This window comes from Mirounga angustirostris, unplaced genomic scaffold (assembly GCF_029215605.1).
Source record: "Mirounga angustirostris isolate CCGP_5_RB_7025 unplaced genomic scaffold, mMirAng1.0.hap1 SCAF_7, whole genome shotgun sequence".
In the NCBI taxonomy this organism is placed as follows: domain Eukaryota; kingdom Metazoa; phylum Chordata; class Mammalia; order Carnivora; family Phocidae; genus Mirounga; species Mirounga angustirostris.
In genome coordinates, this window is record NW_026991715.1 from 85,395,383 (window position 1) to 85,417,411 (window position 22,029).

General features: G+C 38.1%; 1 protein-coding gene across 6 annotated transcripts in view; it reads left to right on the forward strand.

The window, feature by feature from the left end:
- Nucleotides 1-9,519: 9,519 nt before the first annotated feature.
- FER (FER tyrosine kinase) overlaps nt 9,520-22,029 on the forward strand; it is a 423,881-nt gene continuing 411,371 nt past the window's right edge. For 3 of the 6 annotated variants that reach the window (XM_064596453.1, XM_064596458.1, XM_064596456.1), the window contains exon 1: nt 10,166-10,614. The gene's annotated coding sequence lies outside the window, so the exon portion shown is untranslated. Of the gene's footprint in view, nt 9,631-10,164; nt 10,615-22,029 lie in introns of those variants that run through there. The other 3 variants (XM_064596457.1, XM_064596454.1, XR_010413179.1) reach the window with 3 other exon arrangements.

Sequence of the window (22,029 nt, forward strand, 5' to 3'; positions counted from 1 at the left end):
TTTCAAAGAAAGTAATAATGCAACAGCGTATTTGGTAAGAGCTAAAACCGAATAGGAGCATTGCTATTTCAACAAAATAAATGAAATATGTAACTTAGAATTTTTCCAATTTTTAAAACTTTCTATAACTGTGTATAGACAAATATGCATTCACAGGTCCATGCAAGACATTATATACAGTTAAAAAATACACCTTTTGAGACTTGCCTTGATTAGATATAACTTCCCTAGAGCTAAGCCATTAAAATGAGCAATGGGGGATCTGTAAGGTGAACCCATCCAACCATGGTACTTATTTATTTCAGTCAGTAGGGTTTCCTGTCATTCCATGGTAACATACTGCAATATGACAAGTGTTTGGCAAATACATATAGGTTTTTAGTTAAAAAGGGGACCAGAATATTAGTATATGTTTATTACACTAGTGTATTTTTTTTTTTAAGATTTTATTTATTTATTTGAGAGAGAGACTGAGATAGAGAGAGCATGAGAGGGGGGAGGGTCAGAGGGAGAAGCAGACCCCCCGCTGAGCAGGGAGCCCGATGCGGGACTCCAGGATCATGACCTGAGCCGAAGGCAGTCGCTTAACCAACTGAGCCACCCAGGCGCCCTACACTAGTGTATGTTTATTAGAGTGTATTATTTTATAGGAAGTAATAATGGCTGAGAAATGCTCATTCATTCATCCACTAGTGGTTCAGACATATGAATTCTAGCTCATCTGGTCATTGATGTTTTCATAGAGATGAAATTTGAGTTAAGCCTGAAAGAATGGAAAGTGTTTCTTTGAAAGTGGAGAGTTTTATACTGGCTACATGCCCTTTGTCAGATGTGTGATTTGCAAAGATTTTCTCTGGCTTATCTTTTCATCTCTTGTCAATATCTTTCACAGAGCAAAATTTTCTAATTTTTTTTTGTCGTTGAACTATAATTAACATTCAATGTTATATTAGTTTCAGGTGTACAACATAGTGATCCAACAATTCTATACATTACATGGTAAGTCAGAGCTCACCATAAGTATAGTCACCGTCTGTCACCATACCATGTTATTACAATATTGACTATATTTCCTATGCTGTACTTTTCAACTCCATGACTTATTTATTTTATAACTGGAAATTTGTACCTCTTAATCCCCTTTTTCTATTTCACCCATCCCCCCAACCACCTCCCCTCTGGCAACTGCCAGTTGTTCTCTGTATTTAAGAGTCTGGGTTTGTTTGTTTTGTTTTTTAGATTCCACATATAGGTGAAATCATAGGGTATTTATCTTTCTTTCTGAATTATTTCACTTAGCATAATACTTTCTAGGTCCATCCATGTTGCCACAAATGGCAAGAGCTCATTCTTTTGTATGAGTAATATTCCATTATGTATATGTGTGTGTATGTATATCCATTCTTTTTTTTTTTTTTTTTAAGATTTATTTATTTGACACAGAGAGAGAGACAGCTAGAGAGGAAACACAAGCAGGGGGAGTGGAAGAGGGAGAAGCAGGCTCCTGGCTGAGCAGGGAGCCTGATGCGGGGCTCGATCCCAGGACCCTGGGATCATGACCTGAGCCGAAGGCAGACGCTTAACGACTGAGCCACCCAGGCGCCCCTTTTCTTTATCCATTATATAGTATCTAGATTATTATCTATATTATTATACATATTATATATATAATCTTCTCAATCCACTCATTTATGGGTAGACACTTGGGTTGCTTCCATATGGTGGCTAGTATAAATAATGCTGCAATAAACATAGAAATGGATATATCTTTTTGTATTAGTGTTTTCATTTTCTTTGGGTAAATATCCAGTAGTGGTATTACTGGATTATATGGTACTTCTATTTTTAATTTTTTGAGGAACCTCCATATTGTTTTCCAGAGTGGCTGCACCACTTTATATTCCTACCAACAGTGCACAAGTGTTCTCTTTCCTCCACATCTTTGCCAACACTTGTTATTTCTTGTTTTTTTGATACTAGCTATTCTGACAGGTGTGAGGTGATACCTTCATCGTGGTTTTGATTTTTATTTGCCTGATGATGAGTGATGCTGAGCATCTTTCTATGTGTCTGTTGGCCATCTGGATGTCTTCTTTGAAGAAACGTCTATTCATGTCCTCTTCCTATTTTTTTTAATTCGAAGCTGTCATTTTTATTATTTACATTCCCACTCAGGACGTTCACACTTGGTATTCCCTTTGAAATTCTATTTCCTTGATTTTTCTTTCTTTCTTTCTTTTTTTCTTTTTTGGTATTTTTTAAATTAATTTTTAAATTTTAATTCCAGTACAGTTAATATACAGTATTATATTAGTTTCAGGTGTACAATATAGTGACTCAGCAATTCCATACATTGCTCAATACTCATCATGAGTGTACTCTTTAATCCTCTTCACTTGTTTCACCCATCCCCCATACCCCCTGCCCTCTGGTAACCATCAGTTTGTTCTCTAGAGTTAAGAGTCTGTTTCTTGGTTTCTGATTGTTTTGTTAGTGTTCAGTCATATGAGATTTTTATATTTTGTATGTTAATCCCTTATTGGATATTTGATTTGCAAATATCCACTCCCATTCACTGCTTTTTTGTTTTGCTAATGGTTTCCTTGCTATGCAAAGCTTTTTATTTTGGTGTAGTCCCAATAATTTATTTTTACTTTTGTTTCCCTTGCCTGAGGATACATATTCATAAATATTTTGATAAGGGTGATGTCCAAGAGATTACTGCCTATGTTTTCTTTTAGGAGTTTTATGGTTTCAGGTCTCCCATTTAGATCTTTAATCCATTTTGAGTTTATTTTTGTCTATAGTGTAAGAAAGTCGTCCAGGTTCATTCTTTTGCATCTGGCTATCCAGTTTTCCCTACACCATATGTTGAAGAGACTAGCTTTTTCCCATTGTATATTCTTGCCTCCTTTGTTGAAGATTAATTGACCATATAAGTGTGGGCTTATCTCTGGGATGTCTATCTGTTTCATTAGCCTGTCTTTTCATTCTCCTGCCAGTATCTTTCACAGAGAAAATTTTCTAACCTTGATCAAGTCTAATCTACCAATTTTTTTCTTTTATATATTGTGCCTCTCTGAATGCAGAGACCTGTATAACTGCATTGTACCTGCACTGTTACCTGTATCAACCTCCCTGGCTGCACCCACCTTTCCTTTAATGTATGTATGGGAAAACTCTGTATATAGTAAACTTACCATCTTAAAATCTTTGAGGGAAGCATCAAGCTTACATATTTTCCTGGGTCCCTGGAACACCACTGCCCAAGGTATTAGTTTATTAAGAGCTCTTCAGTTGATCCTTAGCAAAAAGGCTGCATTTAAATTTAGCAAATGAATTGTTTGGTAGAAAATAATTAACGATAACCTGTATATTTTCGTAAAAGTTTCATTTTCATTTCATTCCTGTCAGAATTATTATTACTCTTGGCTAATCATTTTCATATATAACCTTAAGTTGTTTTTAAGATTGCTTATTTAATCTTAGACTCGATTGATTGGTTGGGTGTGTAGGGAATTCTAGATTGTAAATACTCTCCCCTTGGAGTTTAAAGATATTTCTCTATTTTCTTCTGGTTTACAGTATCATTATTGAAAAGCCCAGTTCTCTTCTCTGTTATAATGCCTAATCCTCTGTCTGCAGTCTGTTATTGTATCTGAAGTATTTAAGGGATTCTCTTTATCTCTGTTTTTCTGACATTTCAGGATTAAATGCCTTTCTGTGAGTCTTTTTTATTCATTTTGCAAGGCACTCATTAGATGGATTTCAATCTGGAAAAATACTCCTTTCGCTTCTGGGAAAATGTCTTTCTTTGATAATCCCCCCCCCACCCCCCGCCCACCCAATCCACCTCTTCTTCTCTTTTTGGAACTCCTAGAGGCTGGATGGTCCATCTCCTGGATTGGGTTCTAGGTAGTTTGCCATGAACATCTTTGTGGTAGACATCTTTGCTGCAAGCATTTTGCCACAAACTTTTTTGCTGCATAACTAATTGGCCCTAAAGCAATTTTGCATAAAAGATAAAATAAAAATAAAAGAGGGACATTTAAAAAGGTCCTAGCAAAACATGAAAAAATTAATAAAATTATTAATTTCTTCATTCATTAAGAGAGGCATCAGTCTTTCAAATACTAAGATGCAATATATATTTTTTAAGATTTTATTTAGTTATTTATTTGAGAGAAAGAGAGTGAGAGAGAGCAAGTGAGCACGAGCAAGGGGAAGGGGCAGAGGGAGAGGGAGAAGCAGGCTCCTGGCCGAGCAGGGAGCTTGACGCGGGGCCGCATCCCAAGACTCCGGGATCATGACCTGAGGTGAAGGCAGATGCTCAACTGACTGAGCCACCCAGGCGCCCTAAGATGCAATATTTTTAACTGAGCTTTGTATTGCGTTGTGAAAGCCCTCTACACTGTTGTTTATTCTTGGCATATTGTCACATGCTCCTTGATAGATATTCTAAAGTTCAATGGGAAATGTGGAAGAGATGCTAATGCTGTAATGCATTTCTGAGCTTTGTTATCATTGTAACTGATATGTTACCATTTTCTAGGACAGCATGTAATCTGGCTTTACACTCTATTATTTCACACTTCCAGCAAATTTTATCACCGTATTTTCTATCAAGTCGATAAACATAGTTGTTATCATCCACTATTTTAAGACCACCACGTCTACTGTATAGACCATTATGAGGGCTGGCTAAGATTTATAGAATATAAAAATGGGAACTTTGTCACTGGAGAATTGAAACCAAACTGTCAGCCAGTTATTTTATCTTTTATGGCAAAATTGCCTTACAGCTAATCAGTTATGTGAGAAAATGCTTGCAGCAATGATGACTTACAGCAAAGATGCTTATGATGAAAATACCGGACACAGCTGGATTGATCCTAGATTTTCTTTTCTCTCATGTTTTTCAACTGTTTGTCTTTTTGTTCTTTTTTCGGAGACTTCACAACTTCATTTTATCATCTTTTTTTGAACTTTAAAATTTCTTATTTTTTAATTTCCAAAGATCATTTTTTTCCTTTGAAAATTTCTTTAAAAAAAGACCATCTGTTTTCAATCATGGATCTTTTCTTTGTTTAAGACTATCACTAACAGTTCTCAGATTTTTTTTTTTTCTGCTGTGGTTACATTCAGTACCCCCCCACCCCGATTTTGTTTGTTTTGTTGTCTGATTTTCATGACTGTGGGTTTCCTCAAAAAGCCTGGTGATCCCCAGATGTCTATTCATATGTAAGAGTGAGAGAAGTTGTCTACCTAGCTGGAACTTGTGGATTGGCAGACCTCATTTTGATGTGACTAGGCAGGTGATCACACTGTTGAAAACCACCTCCCAGTATCCATAAAAGTATTTCTCCTTAGGCAAGTCAGTTTCCTTTGAAAGGAATCCTCTGATATCCTGTCTGCTGGATACAAATCTGGAAAGTGCCATTATAGGAGCCAAGTGGGAGAGGAACTTTCATAGTTCAGTATGCAGATTTTCACTTACTCCCTTAACCCCAGTGTGCAGTAAGTCACCTCACCCTTACACTCAGCTAGCTATCTCTATGTCTTCAAGGCCAGGGCTTCTCCAGTTCACCCTCACCAGGGAGTATATCTTATTGTTTCTGGATTAGGTTAGGGCAGTATGTTACCCAGCTGTTTGGTTGGGAAGTGATGTGAAGGTTTACTGACTCCTGATATAGATTATCAACCAATTCTGTTGTTTTCAGCCTTTCTTCTCACTAATGCCTTCAGAGATCCCTGGGCCTTGGATTCCTGCTGATCTGGATCTGTATTTATGTTGTGACAAGGAGTTTGGGGAAGGAGCAGAGATAAGTGCCTGTATTTAATCCACCATGTTGACCAGATTCACTGTTCTCATTCCAGACAGATTTTCTCAACTCTTCCCAGACATTTCAAGTTGGAATCTTTGGAGGGTAAATTGAGGAGTATGTATTTTTGAAAATGTTCTCAGGTACTTCTGATGAAGCTAGTGTACTAATCCACATTTGGAAGTCATGACTCCAGCGCTAACCCTCTGGTACACATTTGACAATTACCTTTGAAGTCCCAGTGAACTAGGAAGAAGGGAATGAGGAAAAGGATAGGTAAATTCTGAGAAAAGGATGACATAAAAAGGGACAGGCCTTGAGTGATCCAGGGGCATTTTGGGGAGGACATATCTTGATTGGGGATGTTGATAGTCATATTTCTCAATGGTGAGCAGGGCAGGGAAGCAGGGGAAGCAGTATCAGAGTGCTAGAGGACAGCCAGTCTTTTGCTAGGAGGGAGGGTTGTGAGATGGCATTAATGGATTTGAGACTAGTTTGAAGACAGAATAGAGATTTTCCTCCTCCAACTCTATTTCACCTTCTTTTCTCCCCTCCTTTATTTTCCTTGCACACATTTGTAAAATAAAGGAAGCCATGAAGTGAATTATGAGAAACTATTAAACAGGGAAATGGGAGAGGAGGGTGTAAGTGGTGGAGAGACAGGATAAGGAAAGAACTTCTAAAATAATTTTTAAAAAAGATTTTATGTATTTGTTTGTTTGTTCATTTATTTAGAGTGGGGGAGGGAAGAACAAAAGGGAGAGGGAGAGAATCTCAAGCAGACTCCCCACTGAGCATGGAGCCTCACAGAGGGCTCCATCCCATGACCCTGAGATTATGACCTGAGCTGAAGTCAAGAGCCAGTCACTTAACTGACTGAGCCACCCAGGCGCCCCTAAAATAATTTTTAATTAATTGCTGAAGGTTTGACATCCACGTTATTATATTCATTTGTCCAGGTAAGTAATGTTATTAGAACAGACAAAAATTGGTATTTGGTAAAATGGAATCTATACTAAGGACTTTTTTATCTATAGCTAGGCAGTGCTGTGGCATTTTAAAAGTCTTGGTAGTACTTGGTATAGATGTAATGACAGAAGAGTCTCTTAAATCCTATGCTAACAACTTCAACTAAGATACATATCCCTCCAGGCCCTGTGGGGGTGTCTAGTATTTTATAAAGCCTATGGATCACATAGACAGGAAATTATTTTCCTTTATTATTCCATACTTTCCCTACTTTACAAGATGTAAGAAAAGTTGCATAGTATTTTTGAAATCAGATGAAATCAAGTGTTTATTAAATTTGTTGCAATGCAAAGTGATAATTAAAACAGATGGGAAATTTAAACTGGATTTGCTGTAATTGCTTTTTTCAGCTTCAAAAATGCAGTATAGGTTTTTGCCATATTCATTTACTTCAAGTACATTCACTCAAAATTGCATTTCTTAGTACAATGGTTGGCATATGGCAAGCAGTTTTTAAGTTTCTTGAGTGAATAGGTGAGAGCCAAGAAAATTGTTGAGGAACTGGAAAGATTCTTACTGTTTTCAGAGATTTGAGTTCCTTATAAACATATAAACAGGCACACACACAATGTATATCAAACCGTTCTAATTCACCATTAGACTTTTATTTGAAACTACTTTCTCCAAATATGTAATAACTAATTTACCAAACACATCTTTCTAGATTTAGATTCCCTTTATATAAAGATAGAGAAATCCTCAGGGTCTTGGAAAAGATATGCCTCGGCGGAGCAATCCCCAAAGCTGTTATTTTGGCTTTACCTAACTATTTAATGCACAGACATTCATGAATTTCATTTATATTGACATGATATATATCACAACACTTAATATTCACATAAAATTAATTTCCATTTTAAGAGGTTTATTCACGTATGCTTAGTTTGTGCAGTTAGCAGTCACTACAAAATACATACCAAACATTAACCTTGTTATCATTTCTGATTCTATTAAAATGTATTTGTAATTCAGCAATTAGGTATCATCTGAGATCATTTTTGAGAACAAATTAAAAGCTAAAATATAACAACTTTCCTTAGCTTCCTAGTCTCAATATTTTGGCCATAAGTATACGGGAAGATAGAATTAAAAACAAAATCTTCTCCCAACCCAGAAATCCTCTCCACAAAGGTAATGAAGGAATAAAACACAGCATTAAACCAGAATGTGATGTGCATTATAGGCAATTAGGAAAGAGATTGTAAAGACAGAAAGAAATTTCACCCCTTTGTATACCCAAGCAAATACAACCCATTACCTAAGTTTTCAAGATAAACAATAACCAGTTCTCAAATAAGAGGCCTTGACAATATCATTTGCATGCATAATTCATCTTAATTTTATTTTGTAATTGGGGTGACCATCTGTGTTAACTAATCAGCTTTATCCAGAGGAAAAACAACCTTCTCATATCTTTATGACAGAAGGTAGTTTAGCAAGTTGGAGTGATTTGCCCACTGAAGTTAGAATCTGTTTCCCATGGAAAGTTATTTCCCTTTGCTTTTTATGGCAGTATAATTGACATAATATTATATTGGTTTCAGGTTTACAACATGATTCGATATTTGTATATATTGCAAAAGGATCACATGATAAGTACAGTTCACATCTGAAACTGTACATAGTTATATGAGTTTGTCTTTTTTTTTTACTTGTGATGAGGACTCGTAAGATTTTCTACCTTAGCAACTTTCAAATATGCAATATAGTATTACTACTATAATCACCATGATGTATGTTACATCCCCATGGCATATTTATTTTATAACTGGAAGTTTGTGCCTTTTGATCCCCTTCATCCATTTCAGTTCTACCCCCAATCATCAATCTATGAGCTTTTTTTTTTTTTTTAAGATTCCACATAAAGTAAGATCATTGGGTATTTGTCTTTCTCTGCCTGACTTATTTCACTTAGCACAATGTCATCAAGGTCCATCCTCAAGGTTGCAAGTGACAAGATTTCATTCTTTTTTTCTGGCTGAATCGTATCTCATTGGGTATATGTGTATCTATCTATATAGATATTTATAATTATATATCACATTTTCTTTATCCATTTCTGGGGGCTGGTATGTCTCTTGATGTTCACATTTCAGAGTGGTATCTTGATATCTCCCAAGTCTTTAAAGACATTCCTGGAATGTAAAGCTGACAAAACATTACCGGACAGAGACCTAACTAGTTTTAAAGAGGATGTATATACAATTCAAAGAAATAAGAATGTATTCAACAATTACAGGTTTTCTAAGACATGTTCAGAGAGAGGGGAATCTCTTCTCACATCTTTAAGAGGAAGAATTAAGCCTCTTACTTAAATTTTTTTTTTTGTCTTTACAGCATGTTTTGCTTTCTTTTGACTTTGAAACAGCGGACAAGAAATGTCCAATTTAAGATTTGTTTATGTGTAGAGCTGTTCACTACGGTTAAACAACTAACACTGTCGAAAAAAAATATTCACCATTCCTCTTTGGCTTCCACGTAATTCAAAAGTTTTAGAGGGGGAGGGTGGAGATGGGGTTGACATTAATTTGCCCCAAGCAAAGAATGTGGTTCAACCAATGTACAGGATACAATGCCTTAAAAAGTCGGCTACAGGAACACACCCTCGAATAGTGACTAATAAAACCTATCATACTGTTACAGATCACCTAGTTATCTTTGTTTAGCTCACATTACTCATTTTCCACTAAGTTCTTTTGGGGAAGGACGCTTCCGAAACAATCCTCACTGGAAGAGCAAACCAATTTGGGTTCTTCGCGCATTCTAGACTCTGGAAGAGGTAAGGGCTTACTATTACAGGGGACCACTCTCAGGACCTGCTGTACGCTTAACAGCATCCATCCCAATTCCAGCATTGAGTGTCTAACCCTCTTTTTTAAAAGACAGTCTCAGGCACTGGGAATTACAGGAATGAGAAAGACACAGTTCCTGCCTTAGCCGAAAACCATTCTAAAAGCATCAATGTTATAGTTGATGCAACTAAAATGTACAAGAAAAGGTGAATGATTCTGAGGGTGAAAAGTGCGTATTCAGGGGTGCGGGGTCGCGGCCCCAAAGCGGCTTCCGTTCCTCGAGATTTCAGCACCCGGATCGCCCAGCACCCCGCGGGCACACTTAACATTTTAATCACGACTCCGCCCCCACCCTCCGAATTCCTTTCCGGCTGCCGACCGGCCGGGTAGTCCCTTCCAGACGGCCCCAGCTTATCACCCCCGGCCCGGCCACTTCCCGGTCGCGGCCAGGCGAGCCTCCCAAAGTTTCCTGTGACGCCGCCGTCCGCCTCCGGCCCCATCCCGCCCTCACTCCCACCCCCGCAGCCCCGGACGCCGGGTAGAGAGGAGCGGGGTCAGAGAGACCAGGAGAGCAGTACGAACAGGAGGACTTCGAGACCCTACCCGAGCTGGGTAGCGGACCCAGAGGGCGGGAGCCACAGGTCCACGCCTCCTTTCGCCGCGCCCGCAGCCCCGGGTCCGCGCGCGCCCACTTGGCCTGGAGCCCGAATCCCACCCCCCCGGGTCCAGAGCCAATCGGCCGCGCCCCGCCTCCTGGGAGGTGGGGGAGGAGGGGGTTGGGGGCCGGGCGGCAGCTCCCGCCTCTAGCTCGTGCCCATTGGCTGGGGCCTCGAGGGTGCCCGAAGACCGGAGTGCAGTTTGATTGGCCGCAGAGGCTCGTGACAGCGGCGCCCATTGGCTGTGGCAGCCCCCGTGACGCGGGGTGGCGACTGGCTCCCGGGTCTGAGGGGCTCCTGCTTGTCAGGTTCTAGGTAGGTGAGTTTCGCGCCGCCGGCGGCTGGCGCTGTTGCCCGGGGCAACGCCGAGGGAGGGGGGAAGAGGAGGGCAGGCAAGCGGAGAACGGGGGCAACACTCCCTGCCCGCAGGGGGGCGCCTGGGACTCAGCCCTGGCTGCGGCGGCTGCGCCGAAGGCTCTTCCTCCGCCCTCGGCCACCCCCACTCCCGCCCCAGGCTGCAGGGTCTCCCGCCCGTCCTCCACCCGCGGCAGAGCATTCCTGGTTGGGGCTCGGGCCGGGCTGCAGACCCGGCCCGGCGAGGCAGGCCCCTCCCACCAACCCGGGACTGGAGGCTGAGGGGGCGGGTGCCGGCGCGAAAGGGTTGAGGCGGGCGCGGCGGCCCCGCCCCGTCGCCGGGTCGGTGGGCTGCGGGGTGTGGGGCGGGGTAAGCGGTGCTGTTGGGCACCACCCATCACGCCCGTACACCCTTGTCTTCTAGCGCTCCTCTCCTGGCGCAGCCCTTCAGCTGGGGCGGCCACCCGCAACCCCTAGGTGTTCCCTCAATCCCATCCTACCTCTCGGGCCCTGAAGTCCCCCTTGACCCGCGCAGCCCGTCCCCAGACCATCTCCCATGCATCAGCCTCCCGACCTCCCGCTTTTATCCCCCACCTTCGATCTCTGCTCCTGTCTTGGCCAGAGGTGACCCCCAAGACATTGTCAAGAGAAAAACTGTTAAGTGAAGCTCATGCAACCGGGGCAGTTACTGCTCTGTACTCTCTTGGCCATTTAGGGTTGAGGAGGTGTTTCGAGGCACCTCTGGGTTAGTTTTCTGCCTCAGAGTCTTCTCGGTATCAACTTTCTGAAACGATAATTGTGTTGGTGTTGCTAGAGCCGGGCCGGGTACGTTGTGCACAAATTAACTGTGAAGTTGTCGTTTTTTACTTTGTACATTTGTGATCTTGATTTCTAGTGCAGTGCAGTCCCAAATCTAATAATTTATTAAGGCTGTTAGTCTTTCATTTTCGTTCGCCGTAATGGTTAAAAAAAAAAAAAAAAGCTGCATACATTCATAGTGGTCTGTCACTTTGACATTAACTGCTCTAAAGGTGCAGTCGTACCATTTTCCTCTTTCTCCAGGAATTCTAAGTTAATAAAAGAATTTCCCCAGTGGAGCCACTATGTATAAAAGTGTTACGGAAAAACCAGTAAAATACCAAAACTATTTTAGTGATAAAAGACTAGAAAACACTTTTTAACCAATGGAATGGGAATAGAATTAAAAAAAAACCTTGCAAAATGTAATTATTTCAAGAGTGTAGTGTTGTAGTCTTGGTATACCTGTGTAGTCTCTAGAAAGAAATATTCAAGAACCACACATTTGTCAGAATGCAAAGGAAGGCTGAATGTAATCTTTTGTAATCCAGGAATCTTTTTTGCTAGTACTCTTGAACCAAGGGAACTATACTTCCAAAGGTACTGAGACCATATTAAGAGAGTATGTAGGCATACTTGGAAACCTTTTACCTGCCTTTTTTTTTTTTTTTTTTTTTTCTTTTTTCCCCTGAATGGCCTTTGGTCAAGATCTGTTTCTCTTCTGCACTGATGGTAGGCAGCATTAAATATGTAACAGGTAAAATTATTTAGGGTCCAGTTAATGCAGCTTCTGCACTACTTTAAAGGTTGATGTCAGTAGTTTGGAAGTAAGAATTCACACTTTTGGTAGACAGATCACTTTCATTTCATCTTCAACTATTACATAGTTATAACTCTGGTCTGTGAACTTTCAAGCTGCCATTTTATTTTCTCCTTTATTTTACTATGTATGAAAATTTTCAAACAATGAAGTAAGGTTGAATTGTACAGTAACTACCCAACCGTCTACACAGCAATAACATTTCCCGGATAGCTGTTACAGATAGTAAATATAAAGGAAAAGGGGAACTGAAATGATCAAGTTTGAAAACCAGCATAAATGTATAACATACCAAAATATCGTAAGAGCTTAATTTCTATTTGCAGATGGAAATAGTGTTTATAAAAACTATAGTAATTTAATTTCCATGAGACTTACAAAGCAATCTTGTGAGTGAGTAGGAAGTCATGTTTGTACATCAAGGCCCAGATGAGTAAGTTGCATTTTGGTAATAAGAAAAAAAAGAAATCAAATGAACTTGTTATACAAATAAAAGCTTGTTTTAAAATTGGACTCCTGTATTAGTAGATGATAGTTTTATACTTGATCTTTGAATGAGCATCTTCTTTTGAAGACAGGTCTAAAGGACTGTCTTTTTCGATTATTCAGTGTTTCAATTATTAGTATTTATCGATTATTCAGTGTTTCAGTAACAAACAATAAGTTGGATCAATCTTATGCATGTTGTTTTGGAATAAGTATATTTTTGTAATGGAAAAAAGAAAGCCTATAAATGGGAAGTTTTAGTAGAACTATTTCATGGAAAATGAAGTAATTATCTAGAAACATTTAACTCAGTATTTTGATAGGACTCAAAACTATCTTGGGTGTTGTTTCATGGTGTTGCTAAAAGAATGTTTTAACAGAGAACTTTAGTTTATAATAAAAGAATAATAAATGGGTATAAGTTCACGTATGTGTATATTTGTAATTTTTCCATACTTAGGAAATTTCTGCATTCTTCTGTAAGTATTTGAATCCTGCTTTTCAGTTTTAGTATACCCTAAATTTGTTTTTCATTCTTAGCTCATTTATATAACTAATTTCTTAAATATTGAAATTAGGAACTATGTCTCAGAATTTATAGATCTTAGATTGCCTTGATATTATTTCTCCATGTCTCATTTGACTTTGGCATGCTTATGTATGGTTTATTTACCACACCACCTGAGAGATTAAAAAGAACAAGCAGGACATAGTTTTAGAACTTCAAAAAGAATAAAATGTTTAAATATTTTTTAATTGAAGGTCCGGTTTTTTTTTTTACCTGCCTCCCTCCCTCTTTTCTTCTTTCTTTACTATTTTTATCTTTTTTATAAAAGTTAAATAAGCTGAATAGACTATAGAGAAGATGAGGTGCCTAGCTGGCTCAGTCAGTAGAGCATGGGACTCTTGATCTCAGGGCCGTGAGTTCAAGCCCCACGTTGGGTGTAGAGCTTATATTAAAACAACAACAACAACAACAACAACAACAAAAGAGTATAGAGAAGAAAAGTCACCAATAATTCCATGATAGTTAATACTTTGGAAAATTACTGAAACTTTTGTTTCTTCTGTAACACTCTACTGATCATAGCAGTACTATGGTCTTTATTGCAGTATATCTGCACCTGCACCTAAACTTGCAGTTCCTGAACTTGAAACTTGGTTACTGTAATTTAGAAGAGGGCTCCAAGATCTGGAAGAAAAATGGAAAAGAATAAATAGAGGACAGATTAGAGTCAGAACAAAAGAAATCTGACAAGTAATTTCCCACTTCTTACTATTATAAGTATAAATATAATCCTAGTTACCCATGTGAAACTGCTGTATGGCTGACAAAATATGGGACCTCTCAAGTTTTTTCTTTGTGTTCAAAATATCTAGGTCAGATGAAGTTTACTTAGTGCCTTTCTACAAAAATTTTTAGATTTCTCCATTTTGGGGGATATTAGATAATTAGTTTTATAAAATTAAATGTCATGGATGACTTGGAATTATTTCTTAAATATTTATATATACTTATCAAACAATGACTAATATTTAGTCTATATATCATCACTTCCTATAAGCTTGATATCATTTCCTCCTTTTGAAGGTTTTAATTAAAATGCTAAAATTTTTAATATAGGTGTTTTTTGCCAGGTTGCAGGGTGTAGTGAAAGAAGATTCATTTCTTTTGGAGCTAAGCTAATTGGGTTTCAGTCACAAACCAGAATTTTCTTCTGTGGGATCTTGGGCAAGTTAATGTAATCTCTTTAAGTCATAGTTTCCTCATCTGTAAAATGAGGATAATAAGATTGCCTCACAAGGTTGTCACGAAGAAGAATGACACAATCTAGCTAAAATGTCTGAATTTAGGAAGTCCTCAACTTTCATATTCAGTTCCCTACGTGGCAGCTTTAATTTTATCTCTTCTAGTATTTCTGTGTTTATTCTACCATCCTAAAAGTCCCCAAATTTTAGACTTCGGATATTCAGTAATGTACATTAAGTAAATCAAATGACATTTGTATTTGTACAAAGGAAATAATTAGTGTTATCTCCTACTAGCTGTTCTTTTATAGTTCTTCAATTGCCGCGTCTCAGTAGGGATAATTGGAAATTCACTTTAAATGCTTTTTACCTCAAAATATGTCTAGTTTGTCTGAATTCCAGAATTATTTTTCTTCCACCTTAGATTATCATCTGTTGGTGGATGGTTTCCCAAAATTCCTTTCATTTTAACCACAAATATTTGCTTAAAAGTGGTACAGAAAAGCTAAATGTTACTTTATTAAATCTCCAGTATTCCTCCCTTCCTTAAACCGCATTTACTTAACCTATTTAAAACTTAAAGTTTATTTTCAGGGGTAATAGTACTTAAACTCTTATGTGAATCTTTTCCTGCTACTACTAATATGTATGATTATTCTTTAGGGACCATTATTTTATAAATATCCCCATTTCAAAATGTGTGTTGTATAAGTGTAGGATTCTAATTCCTAAAAAGCACTCACTTATAATTTAAATGCACAGACCAGGGTATCATGAAACAAGCACTGAGCTGTATAAAGAGTTAGGAGTTGGACCACATAGTTTTTATGTCTTATCTGGCAATAAAACAAAATTTTGTATCTATTTCAATTTTTTTCTGACTCAAGTACAAGATATTTACATGTGTGACATATTCTAATGTGCAGTTTCCTAGCATGCTATGTGTAATTCCATCTCACCCAATCCCCACGCAAGAAAGCGTATCAGAATGCAAATGACTAAGAGTGACATCATTATGGGGATAAATTTGAATCTATTCTGATGTCTCAGGGAAAGCAAGTCATTTAAAAATGTGTATAACTATTATTAGTAGTTGATAATCCTTGAGACACACCTTATAGTACTAGCGTTGAGACCCACGTTACTCCTACATTTTCCTGAAACGAAGGCCTCTTCACTTGTCCATCTTGTAATGCTACAGAAGAAAAGATTCCTGTATTAATTTTATGTAACTGATAATGAAGAGTCTTACATTTAAAAATCAGAGTAACTGATAATGAACATTTAAAAATATGTGAGCAATAACTCCATGGTCTTTATTGTAAATAAAATAATATGAATTGTTCTAGAAATATTGAAGTTTTCCAGTATAAATTATTTTACTTGCAGAAAAAGTATTTCTGTAGTGGGACAAATGGTTTTATTTATTTTTTTAAAAGATTTTATTTATTTATTTATTTGACAGAGCAAGAGAGGGAGAGAGAGACAGAACAAGTAGGGGGAGCAGCAGAGGGAGAGGGAGAAGCAGACATCCTGCTGAGCAGGGAGCCCAACAGGAGTCTCAATCCCAGGACTCTGAGATCATGACCTGAGTAAAAGGCAGATGCTTAACCTGCTGAGCTACCCAGGCACCGCAGGACAAATGGTTTTAGGAGAAGGGGAAGCCCTTAATGCTAGAATATTTATATTCTCGGTGTTTAGTGTATAAAAATACTCTTTACAGTGGTTCATTCAGAAAAGTATCTTTGAAATTACATTGCTGTGCTTTTAAATAAACATCCTGGATGGATGTTTTATATATAATATACAGATAGAGGTGAAAACTTAGGAAACCTATGCTTATTGAACCCTCAACATTAACAAGTGGTATTTTCTCCAAAGCTCTGTGGATCTATGATACAACTATCTCCATAAAATACAGTCAAATTTAATTAAAATTTTTAAGTGATCCCTTCAGACCCTTAACAGTTCTATTAAATAATTTTTTGCTTCTAAAATGAAGTCTGGATAATTTTGCATTACATCATTAGTATATATTACAGAAAAGGTTCCTATTTTTGACTCTTGTGTCCTGGGGTTTGCAGAACAAGAGTATTTCTGATTTGATCACAAAGGCTGCTGCATTGTCACAAAGATGAAGAGTTAGTTCTTGGTCACTGCAATGCCTAACACTTGCTGCTGTTTCTTGGGTATGTTGTCCTTGGAGTTGAACACTTCTGTAGTTTGTGTCCTTTCTGCTCTTTGAGTGTCCAGCTTGGCAGGACTTCCCCAGCTTCTCTTATTAGTTGGTTGGGGCTCTTTTGTTAATTTCATGTTATACAAAGCAAAATGCATTTCACTCTTACCAATATTCAGTTTGGATAATAACTGGATCAGTATCTACCCTAGTCGCTGTACCACCCCTTACTTCATGAAAATGTTTATACAGTGTCTGCACTTTCTCTTAAACTAAATTTCCTTCAGAATCACATGCTTTCTATATACTTTCTTATACAGATTAACCATCATTTCAGCGTTCATTAAGGTTTTTCAGATTTTCTAGGAGGAAAGGAAACATTTTCAGGCAACACCTTTCTTTTTCAGTGTGGAATCTGTGGTTTATGGTAGACTTTCTAACGATGCAGATCCAGTCACTGCCACATTTCATATCCATTCTAAATTTACTCTAAGTGTATATATTCTGGTTAAGCACCATCACTTTGTGAGGCCTTTTAGCTTTCTATGTATTGAATAAATTGGCAATAGTAAAGTAATTAAAGGGATCTAAACAACACAGTTGTCTCAGATAATTATTAATGGCAACTTGTTAGATTACTATTCCAATTATTTATAAACAGTTACATTGGACAAAGTGTAGGATCTTTTTTTTTTTAAATTTTACTTATTTATTTTTGAGAGAGAGAGACTGCATGAGCAGGGGGAAGGAGCAGAGGGAGAGGGAGAAATAGACCCCGAGCTGAGTAGGGAGCCTGATGCGGGGCTCAATCCCAGGACTCCAGGATCATGACCTGAGCCGAAGGCAGATGCTTAACTGATTGAGCCACCCAGGTGCCGTTATAGGATTGTTATCCAGGTTTATATATAACAGAAAATTTTTACAAAGCAGGAGACTGATTTCTTTCTCTTAATGATATATACAAGTATGCGTATATATGTATAAATAATATAACATATTGTGTTATAATTATTTGTTCATATATATTACTTTTTTTTCTTCCCTCTTGAACATTTTAAACTTCAAAGTAGAAACAATTTCTGTCAGTAAAAGTTTTTGAGTAAATTACATGGATTCAGATACTGTTAAGGGGAAGGGGCATTAATATTTGATGCCTGCTGAAAGTGCTAGACACTTTTTATGCATTTGTTTTGATTTTCTTGACAACTCTGTAAATTGGATAGCTTGTTTTTTCTTTTTGTGATCTGAAATCAATGTCAGGTCACAACCTGTATCCAAGGAGACCCAGCTATAAAGTGTTAACTGGGGTTTGAACTTAGTTTTTTTATATGCTAAACCTGAAATGAATGCAAATGGTAAATGTCTATAATAAACCATTAGCAGTCCTGGATTTGACAGCAGTTTCAACTATCTGGGAGTGATTGTAAAGGTCCATGTTGAAATATTTGCAGTTTTGCTCCAAAGAATTGTTATTGGAAGTGAGACCCTCGTATATGCATGACCCTAGCTAACTGCCCAATGTTTACGTCTTGTCTTGGCTTTATTTTCTGTTTGAGGTTGTCCTATATTATAACTTTGGTCAAGTGATGAAACATTCTTTCTTTATAAAAAAAATTTCCTGAAAAAAAAAATCAGCTGCTAGAAATAAAGAAAAAGTAAAGAAGTCTAAGAAAGTGGTAGATATTAGCCAGAAAATAGATATTTTTGAGTAAGTGTAAAAATGGAATGTTGAATCCAGTGAGTCTTTGACCTGATTGTGAATCAATCCACCACACCTCCTAGGAAAACAAAAGTTGACTTGTGAAGCATTGTTACTGAGTGTTCCAGCTCTGTCAAAAATTCTCATGGTTTTAGACAGATTTCTTGAAAATGTCAGGGATCTTATATTCATAAATCCTGTCCCACTTCCCTTCTCTGTAACCCTTAATAATATTTGAAAGAGATTTGACTGTTTATAAATAGCTGCTACTTTTTGGAAGTTGATGTAGTTCTTATAAATATCTTAAAATATTAACTTGAATAGCAGTATCCTCACTTATAGGTATAGGTATCTTCTTCTGACTTTCACAATTATTACAGAAGAGTAGCTAGACCTTGGTGATGGGCTCTTTCTAAGGTTCTGATTTCTCTTTTGTGCTTTGGAGCCTATGGTTTGATTTACCCTATGGCTGGAACTGGCATTCTAGGATTGAAGTGGCTTGGCTTAGAGACACTTGCTATTAAATATAGTAATACAGTTTTTGGAGGAGGGTGAAGGTGGTAAAGAAATAGACATGTCCTTAAGTTGGTCTACATTATAAAAATAATTCAGAAATGTTCCATGTAACATAAGAGGTGGGTTGTACAGGAGTGGCAGAGAGAGCAGGAGGACATATGACTCTTCCTTTTTTGGTCATGCCACAAATGTTAATAGAATACTCACTCCATGTAAGGACTTACCTTATGGCTCCAGGAAATTATAAAGAGGAATTTCAGACTGTTTTCCTGAAAGAGAGTATGATATGTGGAAAGAGCATTCATATTAGAACCAGACCCACCTAGGGTTGAATCTACAATACCAGTAATTTGTTGTATAAATTTAGGCAAATTAACTCTTATAGCTTTAGTTTTTTTCATTTGAAAATCGGCTATCAGTTTATCTGATAACTGATGATAAATATGAAAATTTTCAGTTCCTTCAGTTGCATGAGATCAAAACCCATACTAGCTTAGGCCACTGGCTCAAACGGGAGTGTGCTTCTTCAAATGCAGATGGTTTTAAAGGTTCAAACAATGGTCTCATGACATACTCAGTGGCTTTCTCTTGTGTTACAGGTACTTTCAGGTAGATTTTCTCCATGTGGAGCCCTCTGATGGCTCTAGGCTTACAGTCTTCCAGTTTAGCAGGCCCAACATAAAAAACGTTTCTCTTACCCATAGTTTTAGTATAAATCTTGGGATTACATCTCATTGAATGAATTAGATCATGTTTTCATCCTTGATGTCTGTGGTTGGAGGGATAGCGTCTGATAGTAGGCCAGATCTGGATCCAGGTACTAACTGCTGGCACTGGTAAGAGGAAGTATGGTCAGTCACATGGTCTGAATCATGTGGGATGATGTCACTGAAAGAAAGACTGCAGTGTGACCAGTGGATACTGGACAAGCATAACCAAGAGATTCCAATGTGCATACATGTCCTTCCACACATATATAACCTTGAAAAAAATGCCCTTACCTGACGTAATGCAAATTTTTCACTTACAACTTCCAATTTGCATTTACCACCTGCCCCCCAGCAAAGGAAAGCAACTCAAAGACTCACTTAAGTACTGCATCTAACTTTAAGTCTAACGTCTCTGGGTAATTTCTCTCAGTTCTGTTTGAATAGATAGCCTTAGGGTCTAGAAACTTAAGTTTAAATGATAAATATAACTTAATTGTAATAAAGCCTGTGTTCAGTGGTAGAAGAAAAATAGCATAAAGGTAATAAAAACTCTCAATTTGAAAAGAGAAAAAGGAGAAACAACGCACAGAGATTTTCCATTCCATGACATGTGCATATTTCATTGGACAGGTGTGGCAAGGACTCTTTGCCCTGGCAGTGGAAGAAGATTTTTGATTAGCCAATATGGCTTTCTTTGGTTCTACCACCTGGGAAGGTCTTTTTTGTTTTCTTTTCTCCTAGTTACAGCCAAGATGAGTGTTGAGAGATTCTTGTACTGGGGACTGCATTGCCTCAACAACTCACTTTCTGTTTTGAGGTTTTGGGGTCCCAGGAGCTATCTTAGGGGTTGAGCAGTAACAAATCTTTGTTGGGAGTGGTTGGGAGTTTCTTAGGCAATACAACTTTTTATAAATTTAATGTTTTATTTATTTGAATTTGATCAACTTCTCTCAAGTACCTGAAGTCTGAATCCTAGTTCTTGAATCAAATCATTGCCTGATATGCCTCTAAACAATTTGTCCATCACTGTAACCCAGTGGTTCCACATCATGGGGCAATTCTTACCTCAGGGGACATTTGGTAGTGTCTGGAGATAGTTTTGTTGTTATAATGAGAGGCTGGGATAGGGAAGTAGGTAGATGTTGCTAGCATTGTGTAGGTAGAACCCAATAATACTGTTAAACATCCTACAATGGACAGAACAGCCTCCTACAACAGAGAATTGCCAGTAGTACTGAGGTTGAGAAACCATGCAAATCATAGTTTTCTCAGTTTTCTTGTTGGTTTCTCTTTCTAGCCATTGAGAGCAGCTTCTCTAGGTAATAACTCAGAGCTAATTTGTCCCTACTTCCAGGATGTGTCACAGTGGATAGTTCTTTTTTTTTTTTTTTTTTTTAAAGATTTATGTATTTTAGAGAGAGAGAGAGAAAACAGGAGTGGGGGGAGAGGGAGAAAGGGAATCTCAAGCAGACCCACTGCTGAGTGCTGAGCCAGACACGAGGCTTGATCTCATGACCTGAGCTGAAACCAGGAGTCAGACGCTCAACTACTGAGCCACCCACACACCCCGTGGATAGTTCTTTATAATGGGTAAATATCTTCTTTGCTAGGATGCTTGGGGATGAGCCTGGAGCATTAGGCTTCTCTCATATTTTGTTTTTGTGTGGTTAAATGTTCTAATTTTACCTTAGGGATATTTTTCATCCCCATAAATTGCAAGATTATCAGCCATCTTGGATTTGTAATGAAATACTTAAAAGATTTTCTTTTATTAAGACTTTACTCGGGGGGCCTGAGTGGCTCAGTCGGTTAAGCGTCTGCCTTCAGCTCGGGCCATGATCCTGATGTCCTGGGATCAAGCTCCACCTTGGCTGGTGGGCTCCTTGCTCAGCAGGGAGCCTGCTTCTCCCTCTCCCTTTGCTGCTTCCCCTGCTTGTACTCTGTCTCTCTAATAAATAAATAAAATCTAAAAAAAAAAAAAAAGGACTTCACTCAAAGTGTGCTTCTTTTTTGAATGAACTTACTGAAGACTGCTGCATAGTTGACAATATACCAACATCCTAACATTTTTTAATGAGTATCCTATAGTTCCATCCTTGGTAGGCGCATAGTCCAATTTACAAGAGGTGGTAGTTTACCAGCTGCTTTGCTTATTAAGGATTGCTGACTTCTCATCCTACCAATAGAGGGATACCAAATACCCTCCACTTTCTACTGTTGACTCAGTTCCACATTTTAGGGCTGTTACTTGTATTGCCTGATTTCTGGCATATATTTTATATTTATCAGGCTTCTTTTAGATTGTAGTGGTAGAAACCTAGTTAAAAAAATTAATCCTTCCTGTATCTGTAAGTGGCACCTCCATTCTTGTTTTTGATCAGACCCCAAACCTTGAAGTTATCCTTGACTCTTTTTCTTTTAT